Genomic DNA, 15,135 nt, shown 5'->3' with positions numbered 1-15,135 from the left:
TTGGAGCATCTGTCGCTGCCGACCCTGGGTTACCTCTGTTGTGAATGCTTTCAGCATTTACCTAAGATTATTCTGTGCTCCAGTGACACCATTACGAGGGGGGCAGGAAGAGTGGCGGCCTAATGAGGCAGCAGATGACATCCACTGGTCTCCGTATGAAAATCGGCACAAGCCAGGCTGTGCGTTAATCAAGTCACCAAAGGCCTTTGGCCCTTGGACAAGGCAGCCTTTGTCAACACCTGAGAGGAAAATGAGCCTGCCTCCTTTCTAGTGCTAATAAGTTGAGTGGAGAAAGGGTTAGGTTCCATGGGAAAATGCATGCTCAACCTCCCCAGGCGAGCATCTTAAGCAAGGGACTCCAGAGTGCAATGAAACCGCTCCTGCCTGAAACCTGAGCCACCTTGAGAAAGAAAGGTTCGCCTGGGTTCTTGAGACAAGAATCAGTCTCCCTCGCGGTGCTTGGCATGCAGTGGTCCTCCATACTGGCTTATAGAATGAATGAATGAATGAATGAATGAATGAATGAGTTATTGGTTCTGAATTTCCTGCACACCCAAGCAAACAGAAAGGTATGCCAGTCTGTGTAATTCTCATGTGTGCAAGAGAGAAGACACCATGCTGCCAGCATTGTCTCGGAGAGTGTTGTGCACATGTTCCCATATATTCCTAAAATCCACAGAGGAAGGCCATGCAGATGGCCAGCACTTCTGGCTTTTCTTGTGGAAAGATCTGCTAGTCACATGTGAATATTCCTACCTGAAACTTTTCTATTGCTATGAATAAAATATACAAAAGCAACTTGGGGAAGAGAGAGTTTATTGCAACTTATAACCCTCTGTTCACAATCCACCACTAAGGGGAGTCAGGGGAGGAAGTCAAAGTAGAGGCAGGAACTGCAACAATAGTAGCCACAGAAGAGAGCTGCTTACTAGCTTGCTCCTCGTGACTTACTTAGCCGGCTTTCTTATATAACTCAGGACCAACCAGCCAATGGGTGGCATTGCTCACATCAGGCTAAGCCCTTCCAAATCTCCCATTAATCAAGACTAGAATGCCTAATGAAATTGCTTATAGGCCAAGCTTGATGGAGGCATTGCCTCAGTTAGGATTCCCTCGTTTTAGATATGTCTAGGTACCTGTCGAGTTGACAAAAACAACCAGGACAATCGGCCCTTTGCCGTCTTGACACACAAATACATTACTATTTAACTATAACCGTCCCTTTCTTGTTTATCTCCAAGGTCCCATATTAGTAACATAACTTAAAACATTTTAACTTTTCAGTCTTTAAAAATTCAAACTCTTTTAAATTTCAGTCTCCTTAAAATATCCAGTCTTTTCTGAAGTTCAAAGCCTCTTCAAAATACCCCAACTCCCTCTAAAATTACAAAGCCTCTCAGTGGTGGTGCATAGAAGACAGGAAAGGAGTTACATGTTTCCTCCTTTTTCAAAAAGGAAGTACCAGGACAGAGCTACAGTCAGATAAAAACAACACCAAAGTCCAGCAGTGCAAATGGTTCACTCATGGTCTTCTGAGCTCCAAAAGGCCTAGCCAGCTCACCTTCTCTGGCTCAACCATCCACACGACAGTTTGCATCATTGGCTCAAGCCAGTTACCACTCCACCCCTGCTGCTGTCCTTGGGGGTTATCCAATGGCACCACCCTAAAATGCTAGGGTCTCCATTGCAAGTGGGCGGAACTTTCACCAACAGCCTCTCCTAGGCTCTCTTCAAGGACTCTGACCCTGCCACCTGGTACCAAGACTAAACTTTCAATGACTCCTTTAGTTCTGGCTTCACAGCAACCAAGGCTGTACCTTCACCAATGGTCTCTCCTATTCTCTTACAATGACAAACCTAGGCTGTTTTCCATGATCCTTTCATGCCTTCCAAACTTACCGGTACCACCTGGAAACTTCTTACACATTTCCAAGTCCCATTGCCAGCAGGATGTACAATCTTAGTTCCCTCGAAACCATAGCTTCCGTGTGCTCATCTAAGGAGACAGTTCCTAGAAGATTTCCTGTCAATGAGCCTCTTCTCTTCTTAATCACAGCAGACTCTACAGTCCCAGCTGACCAGTATCAATTGTCCCAGCAAACAAAGATTTCACTTTAGTGGCTCTGGTCTCTTGTTAATCACAAGTGAGTCTTCAGCCCCAGCTGACCAGAACCCCAGATTCTTGATTCAAAATATCAAACAGACCCAATAGAGTCTTGAAGTGACTCTCAAATTTCCCTCTGAAACTTCAGAAGCCTGACCTCCATTGTCTATGCTGGTATCAGCATTATCTTTTAAGTTCCCACAGTAGCTCATTAAGCTCTATACACTTGGCTTTTTCTAAACCAAAGTTTCAAAGGCCTTCCACAATCCTCCCCAAAACATGATCAGGTCTGTCACAACAGCATCCCCACTAACTTGGTGCTGATTTTCATCTTAGTTAGATTTCTATTGCTGTGATGAAGACTTAGACTGAGGAAGAAAGGGTTTATTGCATCTTACAATTCTTAGATCAGGATCCAGCAGTGAGGGAAGCCAGGGCAGGAGCCTGGAGGCAGGAACTGCAACAGTGGCCATGAAGGGAAACTGCTTACTAGCTTGCTCCTCATGGCTGGCTTACCCTGCTTTGATATGCAACTCAGGACCAGTAGCCCACAGCAGGTTGGGCTCTTCCATACCAATCATTAATCAAGAAAATACCCAACAGATTTGCCTATAGACCAATCATGAAGGCAACATTTCCTCAAGATTGTCTCTTCCTGCAGATGGCTAGGTTTGTGTCAAGGTGACCAAACCAAACCAAACAAAACAAAAAACATCCAGGGCACCCCCATACCTACTATGGGACAAAAACCAAGGTCTAGGGCTTCTTTGTATCCTTGTCAACCTTCATGACTATGCTATAGGAACTCCGTTCTCACTCCCACTCGCTGATGGGCATGAGAACAGAACCACAGGCTAAAGTGGTGAAGAATTGCCAGAGTTTAAAGTGGGTTTAGAAACACCCATGGTTTCTCTGCAAGAGGTCAGATATTGCTTGCAAACCCTTTCCTAGCTCTAGACTTGTTTTCCTCTGTAGACACAAGAGACATAGTCTATATATTTAAGCAGGGTTGCAAAGAGTATATGATAACCGAGAGTGTTTGATTGAAGTCTAATTTGAGGGTGGAGCAGTGGCTCAGCAGTTACAAGTGCTAACTATTCTCACAGAGGAGCAGGCTTCTGTTTCAGCTCCCACATGGCAAATCACAACTTCCTGTAACTCTAGTTCCAGAGGATTCAACACTACCTTCTGTTGTTGGCCTTGGGCTCACACACAGATGGCGCACATACACACACTCAGGCAAACACACATACACACACATGCACACACACATAGGCACACAAGTACACAAACTAACTTCACTAAACAGTATCATAAAAACATTCTCCTCCCATGAAGCAAGACACTGCCCTACCTGTGCTAGGGTCTAAACAGGGTAAAAAAAACTCGAAGGAACTAAATAATCAGCCTTCTGAGTTTGGGGATTTAATGAAGCTTATAAGAGAATGAAAAGACTGGTTGTTGTGTCAGCCAAGATGAGGTTAAACAGGACAGTGGGCCCAAAAGAGTTTTTGAAATTTAAATGTGCATTCCTTTGTCTTAGCCAGGCCACGCCTAGCCATATTTTAACAAAATAATGAAACATTTCTTTATAAAGTCTAGTAAAGAATAAAGATATAGGGGAATTTTGTGTTCTATATGGACAAATAGACATAATCCAAATATCTGTTCACAGAAATGTTGGTAATTGAGCCATGGCTTACTGACTTACTTATTTATTTTAGACAAGGTCTCACTATAAATTCCTGGCTGGCCTGGAATTCTCTAATGTCTACCAAGCTTGCCTCAAGTTCACAGAGATCCATCTACTTCTGCCTCCCACATTCTGGGACTAAAGGTGTGCTACAATACCCCAGCCTCAAAAGACTGTAATGATTTCTTAGTCTTGAGTGCATTGATGCTTGCGGAGCATCGGCTTGTAGAGACTAGGTACATGAGCTACATCACATAAGGCATGTCAAATCCATATCCTTCTTGACTTTATAATCTAGATGCAATGGTTTAAAACATTTTTCATATTTATTTTATTTTATATAGAGGAGTGTTTTTTTTCTGCATATCTCTGTGCACCATGTTCTTGCCTGGTGCCCTTAGGGGTCAGGAGAAGGTATCAGATTTCCCTGGAACTGGAGTTGTGAGTGGACCCTGTGGGTACTGAGACCTGAACCTAAGACCCCCTAAAGCAAAATTTTAATTGATGAAGCTCAAAATTCTGCCCATTTTTGAAATAGAGAGAAGCATATTTGGGAGATACACGTTTTCTGATGTCTATGTAATGCCACATTGCCTTAAGGGCTTTAGTGTAAGCTCTGGGACTCTGGCTCTGATGCATAAAGCTGACTTCATGGAGCCAACAGTGGATTTACCCCGACAATCCAGATACCATTGGCTCACAGGATCCCTATAGGAGTTTATGGGCCAGGTCAGGAAAGATGGCTCAGCAGTTAGGATCACTTGCTATTCTTGCAGGGAACCCAGGTTTGGTTCCCAGCACCCACATGCTACCTCACAACCATCTGTAACTCATGTTCCAGGGGACTCAATGCCCTCTTCTGACCTCCATGGGCACCAGGATCACAGGTAGTGCACATACATACATGCAAGCAAAACACATACATTAAATAAAATAATCTTAAAAAAATAAACAAAACATTTAAAAAGAAAAAAAAAGAGTTCAAGGATAAGAAAAATACCAAAACCCTTTAAAGGATGCCGGGAGTAAATATTTGCTTCCTTTCTTGCTGATTCTGAACATTTTACCATTCACAGCCTTTGTCTATTATTTTATTGTACAGGTTAAAAGAAAATACATCCATCAAAAACATTTCAGTGAAGAATTGTTTGTGCTACATCAAAAGACTTTTAACTTTCTTCTCTCCCTTTTCTCTTTCTGCACCTATACACACACAAGCAAAAAAAAAAAATCAATTAATCTTCAGTCCCCCAGTAAGGATGTTTTAGATTTCTTAGTGTTGTTCCCTCCTCACAGAAGTAGTTGCTTAGAAAATACTGTTAATGAAACCAGATGTACTAGCTTCCCCTCCCCTGTATTCCCATTTGTCTCCACAAAATAAAGACTTTCTCATACAGTCAATAAGTCATCCAAGGCAGACTTCTGTGAAAGAACGGGGAAAGCCACACCCGGTTAAGCATCCTGCAAGTCCCGAATGCATGCTTCTCCCTTGCCATTGTCTCTACCGATGATGTCCTTCCTCGGTTCCCACATTCCACTCAGTGCCACAGCCTGAGAGTGAGCATAGTAGACTTTTTCAGTAGGGTGTCTATTAAACGGTCGCAAACAGGGAGGTTAGAATCTGGCGCATAAATAAGCAGGCCCCCGGGCTCACTGCCTTCTGGGAGAGGGAAGCTCCAACAGACAGTTACCAGAAAGCTAAGAACCTCCATTTCCTGATGCTGTAGTTGGCCTCCAGCCGTTAGGGTCCAGCAAAGGCTAGGGTGGTTCTTTCATTCAGTCAAGGCAAAGGCACTTGGGATTTATTGACAATGTGTTTCCTAGGAAGCCCATGATCTTCTTACTCTGTGTCATCGTCACGTACCTTCGGGAACTTAGCTCCAAGAGGGGGCAACAAGTGTTTTTCATAGATTTATAGGTGTATGTAAACCTGGGAAGCCAGTAGAATTTTCTTTTTGCTCTAATTATCAGGAGGTTTCCAAATGACACATACATCTTAATAATTCTTTATTCATCTATGCAATCAACAGACATATATGGGATCCCTCTTTCAGATTAGACATCATGCAAGGTGAGGGTGGATTTGGGCTCAAAGACATAGACCCAGCCTTCAAGGGAGCCAGGGAAAGACACTAAGTTCACAGCTAGTGGTTACTGTAGTTGAGACACATACAGACTTCTCTAGAAGCTCAGAAGCGCAGCATCTCACCCAGCCTGGCCTGGGGAGGAAACAGAGAAGTTGGGGACCCTTTAAAGTGACATCAGCATTGGTTCTTAGAAAATTATCTCTAATTTAGTTTCTGACATTTCTCAGTTCTTTCTTTGCAAATAAGTTCAATTTCTTAAATCTCCTAGCTGGGTGTGGTGGGATGCATCTGCCGACCCAGCTACTTGGGAGTCTGATCTGAAAAAGTCAGTTTAGACCCAGAGTTAGAGACTAGCCTAGGTAACACATTCTGAAAATTAATAAGTGAATGAATGATTAAATAAGAAAATAAGTAGAATTTAAATAAAAAGTTTGAAAAGATACATATGTACTCATGAGTACATACTTAAATATACACACAAGTCTCACAAAATAATAACTTCTCAATCTAAATAAATTTTTTTAAAGTTTACAAAAACAAACAGCAAATATACAGCATTATGAGTGTCAGGTCTAAAAGAAACCTGGGACAAATGGCTAACTGGGGTGCCTATTAGTATACCAAAGTGTATGCTGGGCTCTGGGCTCTCTCAGCCACTGCCTGTTACAGAGTCCTGTGCTGGTGTCCTCGCAATTCTTCTCATCCTGCCCTCTACCCAGGTCTCCAGCCCATGATGGCCTTAGCTTCTCTTCCCTCAGCTTCTCTTCCCTTCTTCTAAAACCCTGCCATTTTGGCTGCATGCTCTCTTTGCCTTCTCTCTTGGTCCTTTAGGTTCCCTTTGTCCTCTTGGCCCTTTCTCTTCTCTGTCTCTGTCTCTCTGTCTCTCTCTGTCTCTCTCTGTCTATCTATCTATCTATCTATCTATCTATCTATCTATCTATCTATCTATCTCCCCCTCTCTTCTCCTCTCTCACTTTCCCACCCCAACCCTCCTCCTCCATCCCTTGTTCCCTTCATGGCCCTGTTTAGCAATCTGGTCACATTTACTCTACCATTTCCCCTCCCTGCTCTGGTCTCTTCCAGATGTCCCTGGCTGTACCCTCCCTCTGTCTACAATACAAATCTTCTCTTCAATCATACACCTTGGAGTGATCATGGCCTCATTTTGTTCAGTAAAGACTGAGAATAACAAAGGTATTGTATTAGTTTGGCACATTCTTTCTTATTTTATATTAAAGATTTATTTCTGTATATGGGTTTGGTTTTGTTCTGTCTGCCTATATGTCTGCATACCAGAAGAGGGCATCAAGTGCCAGGACTACAGGTGGAGTCGGTTGAAAGCTGCCATGTAGGCACTGAGACTATGAACTCTGGACCTCTGATAGAGTAGCCAGTACTCTAACTGCCCAGCCATCTCTCCTGCCCAGTTTAGCCTATTCTTAACCTTGTCTGTTTGACTATCACTGATGCTAACATTGCAACTGCAAAGGTTCTTACAGAGCATTTCTGGGCCAATAGTGATTGACAACCCAGGTTAGCTACGTGGCTTCCAGATCCTGGCTTACTTCCAGATGTGTCTAATGTAAAGCCAAAACATTCCTTCGCTAGCTCCTATACCAACTGTATCATATGCTGTGAGAGAATGGGGTTGCTGGCATAATTTCAAGTTATATCATTGATTCAGATCTATCCCTGAGCAAAACTGCTTTTATTTCAAATGAATACTCTCTAGTGATCTGAACAGCAGAGGCATTAAAAACAACTCTACGTTTATGTGAGTGTTCCCATCCCCCAAGGAATAGTTTTCTGGGCCCACAAATACCTTAAAAACAATAAAAAGTTTGGGAAGTTGGAGTCCTTTTTTTTTATTTTTTTATTTTCTATTTTTTGGTGACTTTCTATGAAGCCAGAATTCTACATAATACATCTAACAATGAATTTGATGTGTAACGACTGCTTAAATAAAACACCTTCCATGCGGGATCTTTAGTAAATTCTCGTTACTCATAAGGCTCTGATAAGAAGACACTGTCCCACTCCTCAATCTGAATGAGCAAGGGAATGGGTGGGGCATCTGAAAGGAGCTGCTCAAAAGCCACCTATCAGCAAGGCCTTTCCTGGACTCTTTGTACAAACTGTTAACCACTGACCCCATCCCAGAGCGGTGGCTTTGCTCTTTCTTCCTCCTCATCGCCTGTTTCCCTCCCTCCCTTCCTCCTCCATTCTTTCACAGTGCACATCCTTATCACCAGCAAACACTTGCTTCTTGGCCCGTTCCCTCCACACAGAAAAGGACCCTGAGAGCAGGCTGGGTTTGTCTCCAAGAGCTGGCATCGAGTAAGCATGTAGAAAATGTTTGCCAAATGAATCTTTCTAGATCTTTCTCCTTGGCGCATTCACATCTGATCTACAAGGGAAGCCAATGCACACTGGGGGTCAGAAAGAATGCTGTTCTGACTTTCTCATCCCCTTAATTCTTGCAAATAGCGGTTTGCTACAGGTCAAGGCCACCGTAAGGAGATATCTCAAGAAGCCTTGCTAGCGACAGTCCTGTGTCTGTTGTTGACTGGATGGTAGAGAATGGCTTCTGATACCTACTCTGCATGGCTCCCAAGAACACTATCTAGGAAATTCTCACTAGAAGGACGTATCAGCCACAGTACCTAGTTATGACCTCAAAATGAAACGGATGCCTACTGGGTGCACTGACTCCCTGTGTTGCATCTAAAACCAATAGGCAGTGGCAAGGGACCCAGGCAAGCTGCGAACATCAACCACACTGTGAACCGATGACCCTCATCAAGCTGACCTCACAGCCCCGACTTATTTTTACAGCCAAACCATTTTCTTTGCTGAACATAAGTCTATAGGACTCTTCAAATTTTGCTAGGTCTGACTAAAGAAAAAGCAGTCAAATATTCACAAAAATTACAAGCTGTGATCTCCCTAAGTCACCAGGGCTCCAGAACCCCATAAGAAAGCTGGAAAAAAAGGACTAAAGAGGTACTACTGTTCCTGACCCATAATTGTTCGGGGTCCATCACTACAATGGAAATGCATCATAGAAGAATAAATTTTAAATAAGTAAATAAATAAAAGCATTCGCCTACAAAAGCCTTGGGCTCTGGGCAGGCTTAATTCTAAGTCTCAGTATTGTATCTTGGCGCTTGCTAACAAAGTCTTCCACTAAGCAGCCTGCCAAGGAGCAATGAAGCAGAGCTCTAGCAATTCTTCCAACAAGCTACTGAGAATGCAGGGCTAATTTAATGGGGCAGGGCCAAGTGCAGCTAACAAACGGCGCTTCTGTAAGATGGAAATAAGTTGCCCGTGTTCTTTCAGCAGTAACTCTCCTGGCTAAGCAGCTCTGAAAGAGTTCAAAGCCTCCCTCTTGTCAATGGGCAGCTGACCACGAGTCCATTCTCCATCTGCAGCCAAGGAGAGATGGCCAGAACACGGGGCTTTGCCCAGTGTCCACTGGCATCAGCCAGGGATTGGGGTATCTGAGTTGTATCCAATCTCTTCCCTGGAGAAAGAACACACAGAACCATGCTCTACTTGCTAGAAACCCAAGGACCTCAACTAAATCCCTTTCCTTTGTCCCAAATAGAAACTAAGTCATGGCACATGGGAAGCAAGTCTTATCCACAGCAACCCTTTGAACAGGCTGCACTATGTGCTCCCTCTGTTTGATGCACACAGGGTGTCTGTCACTCATAGCCTGGAAAGCTTAATCTTTCAATACCTCAATAAATAACCTTCATCCTAGGCCTGGCTCTTCTTTAAAAAGGCAATGCATCGATCTGTTGTCTGTTCTGATTAGTCTATGTAATAGTGTGAAGAGTGCTAGGACAGGCAGCTCTGCCCACACAGACTGCATAGCTTTGGGTGTATCAGTTCCACTTTCTTGGTCCCGGTTTCCTTCTATGAAAAGCACAGAGATGTGACAGAAATGTGTGAGAGTGGCAGCTACTTCAAGGCTCTGTGGTTCTGTGTATTTTCCTGAGCTGTTTCTCTCTTTGAAGGATGCGCACGCTTTTATTACCAGATCTTTCTGTTCTCTCATTCTTACTTTCTTACAGACTTTGCCGGTCATGTGTCCTTTGCAGAGAAATCTGTGTGACTTCACATAAGAGAAACTCTTCACATAAGAGACCAACCCGAGTGAGTGTGTCAGCCTTCCATCTCTAGCAGAATATCTGAGAGAAAGCAACTTCAAAGAGAAAAAGGTTGTTTGAGGATCCGGTGCGTAGTGGCCTGGGGTGGGCCGGCTCCCCATTGCTTTTAGGCCTGTCATGAGACAGAAGATTAGTAGATAGCACACTGCAGAACCATTGATAGCCAGAAAGGGAAGAAGAGGGAGACAAAGATGGGGAAGGTAGAAAAAGGGAAGGGGAAGTGGGGGAAAGGGAAAGAGAGAAGGAACTTCATAACAAAGCTTAACTCCTCCAATCATTTAGTCCATCAATGGTGTAGCCTCTTCAAGAGGACCCTCATGATCCAAGTATATTCCAAAGGTTTGAGCTCTGGGAAGCACTGGGGGTCCAAGCCTTCTACACATGAGCTTTGGGTGGGGGTGGGGACACTTCACTTGTATACCTGGACATTAAGGCTTAGGAATTTTTATGTGCCTGGTTGTCCTAGATCCTGACTACCTTCCCATCCTATGATCAACAAATTTAAAGAAAGGGAAGCCCTGGCCAACATGCAATTTTGAGACTTGGAGTTTTTTAATTTTAAGTAACAATAATTTAAAAGGTACTCATATTACAGAAACATATCTATACAATAAAGAAAACTGACCAGGGTTATGAGCCAATATATAATAATATCAGTTAACGAGGAAGCTAGAGATCATAGTGAATTACCTCAGGGAACACTTGCTTTTGCTGTTTCGGTTTTTAAGAGAGTCCCATATATGTACCGACCACTGGCTTCAAACTCACAAGGCTGCTGCTCCCTTCCCTAAACACAGATTAATGCACCTAAAAGCAGGTTAAGGTTAACTAGCTGTTAGCTGTTATCTACTGGTCTGTATTCCAGTCTGAAAGGAACACATATTAACATCTCATACAGTACTGGTTTTCTGGTGTTTAGGAATTCATGGGGTAGAGCCAGGTACGGTGGCAGAAACCTCTTTTGAGGATCTGAAGATGGACTCTCTAATTCCAAGCTTATTATCCAGGAAATGGGCAGCCCCTTAAGCAATCAGCAGATAAAATGTCTCTCTGTATCTCCTTGCTTTGTTCTCTCACACGTCCTCTCCAGTCCTTTCATTTTCTCCTGGCCCCCTTTTCTTGGCTCTTCTCTTCTCGCTTGGTTCTGCCAGGACAGCTAAGAAGGTTATTTAGACCCATTAGTGACCCATGATAAAGTAAAATAAAATGAGAAATTGCTGCTTATCTTCAGTGAGCAGAACCATAGGATGGGACTCAAAGCATCGGAAGCATTTCATGTTAACATTAAGGGAGCTGAAACATGAAAGCCCATGAGATGAAATGAACTCAGGATGGCGAGTTCGATCAAGCACTACCTCCTTGTAGAAACACTCAAAATGCGGCTCTGTGTTCCATGCTATCCCACCAGAAGCTGATATGGGTCACTGTAAAACATTCTTCCACGAGAAGTTGCTATGGGTTAAGCAAAGTTACCCAAACCACAGCATTTGACCAATAAAAGCAGCAGCATCCCTGAGTTTAATGAGACTTGCAGAGCACAGCTCTTTCCATGGATTCTCCAGAAGGAGGGATCATTCATGTGATGAGGATTTGCAGTTCAATCGGAGTATCTCCTCTGCACCCACTTGTGTACTTAATACTCACAGCGCCCATGTGATTAACAAAAGTCCAGGAGGCCTGCCAACAGCAGGCAGAAGTGTGGCATATCTAAGCACTCAGGCATAGAAAGGTATTATTATTATGAAAGTTGTGGACATTTGGGATAAAAGGCTTTTAAGAAGGAGGTTTTAGTCAGGTAACAGGTTGTTAAAGAGGACCTTAGACATGCTAGCCTTTCCTAATCACACACCAAGTACAACAATGTTCAGATTTTGTACATCATTGTCCTCAGATAGAAAGACCAGACAGGACATACTTGAAGCAGATGGAAATGTTCAGTATGGACAGGCACAGGGAGAAGGATGTGGGCACATCCCGGCCTAATCATCCTACTCGGGCCTGATGCAGCGAGACCAGGCCAGACACCACTTCGGGATGAGGAAACCTCTTGTTTTGAACAAAAGACTTGAATTTTTCTCCAGATACAAGTCATTCCATGAACATTTGCTTACATGTTCATTGTGGTATAGTTCTGAAACAAAGGCCAGATCATCATGATGTCCAAATTCAAACAGTCCTATTTCCTCCTTCTTTTTCCCTTAAGAGGACATTTAACGTCACTCTTCACCCCAGGACAATGTGAAATAATTCATCTGGAGATCAGCCATATGTGAAGTGGGACCTGGGGACAGTCTGTGGAGTGGTACATAGTGGCTTCAACAAGGGACCAGTAGTAGAATAATGAGTCTGGCTGTGTCCTCAGAAATCTAAGGGAGAAACAAGACCTTCACCAGGTAGAATGGCCTCCACAGAGTCCTGAGCAAGTGTCCTCTAGGGGCAGTACTCAGGAAAGGGAATGTGGCACACCCCCTTTGTCTGAACAGAGTGTCAGCAGAGCACAGGTTGCTGAAAACCAAAGGCAAAGACCCAGAGAACAAGAGTTTAGAGGCGCAAAAGGGATGAGACAAGAAACAAGAAAGCCATCTATTACACAAAAGAAAGATGATTCTCAGAGTCGGAGGTGATGTTGGTGTCCAGTGCCCCAGCCCCTCCAGCGGGGTTTCTATCTTCTGGGCTCTTTCTGCTTCTATCCCAGTACCCTAGCCCACCAGGCAGATACTACACTGGCCCCATTCTAAGTGATACTCAGAGCTCCAACCTCCCACCAATCACTGAGCTGGAAATAAGCAATATGTAGAAACTTACAAAGAGGCCCTGCCTAACTGTAAATCAGTTTACTAATTTCCAGCCGTGTCGGATGAGAAAGCGATTCATGTTCACTTGAAACTACAGTCCGAGATTGTTTTCCTAATATTTTCCCAGACAAGCAAAATATGGGAAGATGTGCCGCCATGATGCTGGGCTGTGGCAGCAGGCATGCAGCCTTTAGCCAGCTGTGTGGTCACAAGGGGAAGCAACTGAGACTCGGAATCTTACAGCTAAGCTAGAAGGTTATCATGTTAGAGATAGTAAGTTCATTTTCTGCTTATCGTATTTCCTATTTCTCATAGTTTCATGATTTACCCTATCAGAATTGAGGAGCACCTGAAAAAGTTCTCTGCTCTGAAAACAAAGCTATACCCAGAGAGCTTCGATAAAGCCCATCTAGTCATGATGAACACCACTGGTTAGAGATGCTGCCTAGGAGAGGCCCGTAACTCTCAAAAGCACTCAACCGTCAAAGGCAACCTCTCTCACCCAGTAGATACGCTTGCCACCTGCACAGGAGCTGCCTAGCCTTGCCTCAAAAATCATCTCCAGTTAGACATCAGAGCAGGAAGCCAGCAGCTGCTGGCTGCTTACATTTCTGCATGAGGTTGTTCACTGCATGCATCTCAAAGAGAAGGTTGGCACATAGAGAGTGTGGGGATGGGGGTCCCTAAAGAAAGCAGAAGGTACCTGGATCTATGACTACATTTTGTGTATTATCTGTTTCAATTGTCTACAAAATGTATTGTGTGTGCCTGCATGTACATAGCGTGTCATACATGTGGTGTCAGAGGATAACTGGTAGGAGTTAGTTCTCTCTTTCTGTCATGTGGGTTCAAGGTATCAAATTCAGGTCATTAATAGCACCTTTACTCCTGATCCATTTCCCTGGCCCTCATATTTTTAAATGTTGTTTATACATTAAGGAATTTTACTTGCTATATAATGGTGTATTTGCTTTATCATTTTATTGGGTGTTCATACCTCTACCTTCCTTCTAACACTTATTCCAGCCTAATCCCTCCCAATCCCACAATATGAGGTAGAAGAGAAAGAAGGTTTGAGGGGAAGGGGGAGTAGACCTCTATAGGCTACTTCCTGCTGATTAGGGCTATCCGTATTGGGGGGGGGGGATGTCCAATATTCATCGTCAGAATATCCAGCAACACAGCAATGGCAAATGGAGCGGACCAGCAGCACAGAGAGTGGAGCAGCCACCACCACAGGCCCTCTTGGGGTTCTTGCCTTTTTACCCTCTCCAGAGACCCCAGAATTAAACTATCTGCAGCTGGCAAAAAAAAAAAAAAAAAAAAAAATCACTCCACTTTTCCCGCCTCCACCCCCAGCACAAGACAATCATAGTTGACAACTGTGGACGAACTGAAGCAGACCCATCCATATCCCACACGGGGGATTAAAGCAGAAAACATATATAACATATGTGGGGTTTTAAAGAAACCAAACCTCTCTCTACAACTTTAGCTCTCGGAAATACAAAAATTATCCTTCTCCTTTTCCTATTATGATCTCAGAAAGCTAAGGAAGGTGGCCCTTTTAGAATTCCTTCTAAATGCATCATTTGTTCATCCTTGCCTTCCGAGTCCCCAGTAAACCATCACCAATGGCTCTCTGTGGCTTTAGAATATACCCACTCACCAGAGTTGGAGAAAGCAGGCGTCTGACACCAAAATTCCCTCTGCCCTTTGTCATTTACCCACTCAGCACGACAGCAATCAGGGATTATTCATAACTCTGCAACAGAAAAGAGACAGGATACCCAGGTGAGCGCTGCCTTTCTCCCCTAGAGAGACAGGTGGCTGATGTTGTTCTCATCAGATTTTCTTCTGGTTTACAATCAAGGGGATCAGAACACCAGAAAAGACTAAAACTAGAATAGGCTATCAAACAAAAGCCAAAGGCAGGTGATGTGCATCTCATTGGCTTGCCTTCACCACAGGGGCAACATGCAGATAAACAGCCTTTTGCAAGCAGATCTCAAGACAACCTCTGCCACTGTCCCTGGCTCCATCCTCCCTCTCTCACTTAGAGCTGGGTTGTTGTGTTGTTAGATTCATTTGCTGTAGGTTGTTTCCTCTTTTCCTGTGTGAACAATAAACCATGCATTCAAAAAGGATGCCTGACCATCTTCCTCTCTGTGGCATGTAAGTCCTGTTGAAGACAGGAGGTAACAACAATAAAGAAGAGGTGATAGAGATTAGAGAGGGCTGGAGGAAGAAGAGTTTGAGGTGGAAATCATGTAAATATAAT

The 15,135-nt window shown here is 43.7% G+C and overlaps 1 protein-coding gene across 15 annotated transcripts in view; it reads right to left on the bottom strand.

The window, feature by feature from the left end:
* Lypd6b (LY6/PLAUR domain containing 6B) overlaps positions 1–15,135 on the bottom strand; it is a 161,510-nt gene that overhangs the window by 70,420 nt on the left and 75,955 nt on the right. For 9 of the 15 annotated variants that reach the window (XM_006498352.4, XM_006498350.4, XM_006498351.4 and 6 more), the window contains one exon: positions 14,524–14,619. The exons of the other annotated variants lie outside the window; for them this stretch is intronic. The gene's annotated coding sequence lies outside the window, so the exon portion shown is untranslated. The remainder of the gene's footprint in view (positions 1–14,523; positions 14,620–15,135) is intronic. 15 annotated transcript variants of the gene reach the window in all.

The sequence above is a fragment of the Mus musculus genome, chromosome 2 (assembly GCF_000001635.26).
Source record: "Mus musculus strain C57BL/6J chromosome 2, GRCm38.p6 C57BL/6J".
NCBI classification, from domain to species: Eukaryota; Metazoa; Chordata; class Mammalia; order Rodentia; family Muridae; genus Mus; species Mus musculus.
The sequence above is the reverse complement of the archived record's forward strand: the minus strand, read 5'-3'. Positions and strand labels throughout refer to the sequence as shown.